Raw genomic sequence first — 4,599 nt, forward strand, 5'->3', positions numbered from 1 at the left:
ACTCCAGTGCAATTTTCAGAGTCTCTTCTGACATCCATTTTGGTCTTCGCTTCCTCTTCTGTCTTTGCAATGACCGTTTGCATTCTTCCTGGATGATACCCTTGATATCCTCCCAAACTCATCTGGTCTTCTCTCATCAGTGTTCAAGGCCTCAAACCTGTTCCTGAGATGGTTCTGAAATTCAGGTGGGAAAGCCTCAAAGTCATAATTTGGTTGCCTTGGATTTGGTTTAATTTTCCTCAACTTCAGCTAGAACTTGCATATGAGTAGTTGATGGTCTGTTCCACAATCAGCTTCTGGCTTAGTTTTCACAGCTGATACTGAGCTTCTCCAGTGGTTCTTTCCACAGATGTAATCGATCTGATTCCTATGCATACCATCTGGTGAAATACAAGTATATAACCTGCGTTTATGTCTCTTAAAAAATGTATTTGCTATGAATAAGTCAATGATTGTGCAAAATTCGACAATTCTCTCTCCAGCTCCATTTCGGTCACCGAGTCCATGTTTTCCAACTACTGAATCTTCTTCTCTGTTCCCAACTTTTGTATTCCAGTCACCCATTATTATCAATGCATCTTTATTGCATGTTCGATCGATCTCTGATTGTAAAAGTTGGTAAAAATCTTATATATCCTCTTCCTTGGCTCTAGTTCTTGGAGCATATATCTGAATGATAGTAGTATTCACTGGACTTCCTTGTATGCGTATGGATAGTATCCTGTCACTGATAATATTGTACTTCAAGATGGATCTAGCAATGACTTTTTTAATTATGAAAGCAACTCCATTTTTCCTCACCTTTTCATCTCCAGAGTAATACATGATCATCCGACTAAAAATGCCCCATGCCAGTCCATCTCATCTCACTAATGCTTAGTATGTCAATATTTATGCGTTCCATTTCTTCCTTAACAATAGCTAATTTTTCTACATTCATGGTTCTCACATTCCATGTCCCAATCACCAGTGTCTGCTTACAACTGTTCCTCCTTTGTATTTCCATATTTGAAAGCTCAACCTCAGCTACCCTTTCTGTTATCTACATGTGTTCTGTTGTACATAGGATTTTCAGAGGCCTGCTATTTCAGAAGTGGATGGCTAATCCTCCTTCCTATCTGTCTTAATGTGAATGTTCAGATTTAGAGAAGTATCAGACAGACCAGCAAGTTAAAGGTATATCCCTTATTATGGAGTTAACCATTAGTGTCAGTGTTGTCCCTGCCTTTGGCACATGTGTCTTTACCCACTTATTTCCTTGCTCCACCATCCACCAGGATACCCATCCACTTCTACCCACTCCCTTCACATCTATCTCCCATTGACCAGCCCTTGGTCTAATAGCTTATATATGAAGCTTCCTTGGCTTCTGTGATTCCAAACACATCAGCTTCTCATAGTTCCTTATGTTCGGATCAATGACTCTGAATTTAGTTGTAATGTTTCCCAAGCAAAGGTGATGCATCCTGTAGAACTGGTGTGTAGATAGGTTTTTCTTGGCCAGAGGGCCGGAATTATTACTATTATTATTTGTGTGTGTGTACCGTCAAATCGGATCTGACTGGTACAGGAAAGCTGCTTTGGTACAGGAAAGCTGCTTCTGTAGCAGAGCTCTAATGTTTTAAAACATAATCTTAATTCCTGTTTGTAATTATAATCCAAACCTGGTTATCTCACATCCAGGAAATCAAAGCTCAGTAACCAAAACAGTAACAAATCTGTACTGATGGTCAGAAGTAGAAATATCTCCAAGTCTTAAGATGAGTCCAAAATGGTGCTGAAATGAACTGTTTTAATGAGCAGGAAAAATCCCAACCCACAGAATAATAAACAGATTCTGTCAAAATACCTAAACATAGTTACTATTTAAAAGCATATCGGCAGTTCTGCAATATGTGTGCCTATTTTATTTCATTTTCTAATGAATATTTATTTCAGTTCACCAAAAGTATTTTATTTTTAAATTTTTTTTTTTCATTATTTTTTGTGTGTACCGTCAAATCAGATCTGACTGGTACAAGAGGAAATTGTTCCTCCTTCTCCAGCAGAGCATCTGGTAGATTCGAACCACTCGCCTCTGAGATTGCAATGCAGCTTCTTGCCACTAGGCCACCAGAGCTCGCCCAAAAGTATTTTCTAATATCCATACTAAAATCTATTGAACCAAACATGGTTTGCCTCGTGGCAGGTGCCATTAAGTTGAATACCAGTATAAACAACAGATGTGAACCATGCGCTATCTTGTGGCCATCTTCACATCTCTTGTCATGGTCAAGCCCACTGTGGTAGTCACTGTCAAATCATCTCACTGAGATGTTTGCTGACGCTGTACCTTCCCTTTATTAGTCTATTCAAAAATCAAATAATTTCTCATTTTTTTATACAGAAACAAAACTTATCTAAAAGAAAATCAAACTTATTTGTGCATCATACAAAATAAAAATTACCTCCAAATTTTAAGGTACTAGTAAACAAAACTTTTTTTGTAGTAAAACAAAACTTTAAAACCAAGTGCTGATGACAAGTTATTCAAATCAAATATACCCTCCTTCTTTGTTACCATCTTAAAGTCTCGCTTGCTTGCTTTCTTCAAAATAGTATAAAGTTTTAAAACAACTCATTAATCTGCATACAAAATATTCTTAACTGGTTTGATATTTTGGCTAGTCCTTGCTGTACCTGTTGAGCAATATGAGAGATGTGCGCTCCTTGAACTGCTGAACTGGGTTGAGGTGCTGTCTCTGAAGTGTTATTCTTGTGGGAATCTTCCATAATCAACTATAAGGAAGAAGAGGAAAAATGAGGCAGTTAAATAACTTCATTTTCAACTAATCTTAAGACATTTCTTTCTCAAACATGCATACTTTTTTAGAGGAATAAGATAAAGCTTTTCCATACTATGTGGTATGCTCAATTTTATTCATTTAGCTTAATTATGTTCCCATGACTCTCTGCTCTAGCTATGTGTGTGCTATTGAGTTGGAATTGACTCACAGCCGACCCTCCTATCAAGTTTTCAAAGGCATTTAATGACATGGAAAGAGACCATCATTCTCCCATGGAAGAGCTGGTGGATTTGAACCGCTTCTCTCTGGGATTGGAGCACAGCTACTAACCACCAGGCCACAAGCGCTCCTTCTGGATAGGTGGAGAACGTAAAAAATAATAATAATCTTAAAAACAGTAGGCATGGGGAATGCAGCTATAATAAAACAAAATGTGTACCAATTCTTGAAAAATTGGAAGAATTAAGAGAAACTAATTTGTGTTGCAAACTTTCCCCCAAACCACAATAAGATGTTAAAAACCAAAGACAGTATCTAAAGAACTTCTGAGACTGAAAACAAAAAGTAATGACAATACTATTAAAAGCTATTATATATGCTGTTGTTATATGCATCAAGTTGCCTCCAACCCACACGGTGACCCTATTGTACAGCAGCTCTGAAGCCTGCCCTGCCCTGAAGTAGTCTCACTGATTCTGACACACCTACTCCCATTGTCCCAATTACTGTATCAATCCATCTCATTCAGGGTCTTCCTCTCCTGTGCTGTCCCCCCACCCTTCTGAGCATGATGTCCTTCTCCAAGGATTGGTCCCTCCTGGCTACATGTCCAAAGTATGTGAGACAGAGCTTCAAAATCCTAGCCTCCAAGGAGACACTTGGTTTTACCCTTTCCAACACAGACTTGTTTTCTTGGCAGTCCGTGGTATGTTCAAGCCTCTTCTCTTCTCTAGTACCACAACTCAAAGACATCGATTCTTCTTCTGTCATCCTTGGTCATTGTCCATCTTCTCTCTGATGCATAGCAAAGAACTGTCAAGACCATGGCCTGGATTAGCACCCTAGTCTCTCGACTGACATTCTTGTTTTTCTGTACTCTGTAGAGATCCCCAATAGTAAATTTTCCCAGTGCAATTCGTCTTTTGGTTTCGTGACTGCTGGTGCCAAGGGTGTTGACTGTAGAGCTGAGCCAGCCATAATGGTTAGCAACCTCAATCTCTTCTCCAACCATCATGGTGCTGCCATGTGGTCCAGGTGAGAATCTTCTTGATGTTGTGCTTCAATCTACACTGAAGATACAGTCCTTGACCTTCTGCAGCAAGCTCTTCAGGTCCTCAGCTTCAGCAAGCAAGGTTGTGTCATCTGCATAATGCAGGTTTTTGATGAGCTTCCCTCCAATACTGATACCACATTCCTCCTCATAAAACCCAGCTTCCCAAATTACTGTACATGTTGTTGTTATATGCCATCATCTGTGACCCATAGCAACCCTATGTACAGCAGCTCTGAACCCTACCCTGTCCTAAGCCAGTCTCACTATCTCTGACACATCAACTCCCATTGCCCCATTACTTTATCAATCCATCTGACTGGGGTCATTATCTCTTGTTCTGTTCCTACACCCTTCTGATCATGATGTCATTTGTCAAGGATTGGTCCATCCTGGCCATGTGCCTGAGGTTTGTGAGACAGAGCTTCAAAACCCTAGCCTCCAAAGAGACACTTGGTTTCACCCTCTCCAAGACAGAGCTATTTGTTTTCTTGGCAGTCTACAGTATGTTCAAGCCTCTTCTCCAGCACCACAACTTGAAGG

The 4,599-nt window shown here is 39.7% G+C and overlaps 1 protein-coding gene across 1 annotated transcript in view; it reads right to left on the minus strand.

Moving 5' to 3' along the window:
• Positions 1-2,778, minus strand: part of ATF1 (activating transcription factor 1) — a 48,779-nt gene extending 46,001 nt beyond the window's left edge. The window contains exon 1 of the mRNA XM_006900235.1: positions 2,680-2,778. The gene's annotated coding sequence lies outside the window, so the exon portion shown is untranslated. The remainder of the gene's footprint in view (positions 1-2,679) is intronic.
• Between the last annotated feature and the right edge of the window lie 1,821 nt (positions 2,779-4,599).

Source organism: Elephantulus edwardii, unplaced genomic scaffold (genome assembly GCF_000299155.1).
Source record: "Elephantulus edwardii isolate Elephantulus edwardi_28Jun2011 unplaced genomic scaffold, EleEdw1.0 scaffold00278, whole genome shotgun sequence".
Classification (NCBI taxonomy): domain Eukaryota; kingdom Metazoa; phylum Chordata; class Mammalia; order Macroscelidea; family Macroscelididae; genus Elephantulus; species Elephantulus edwardii.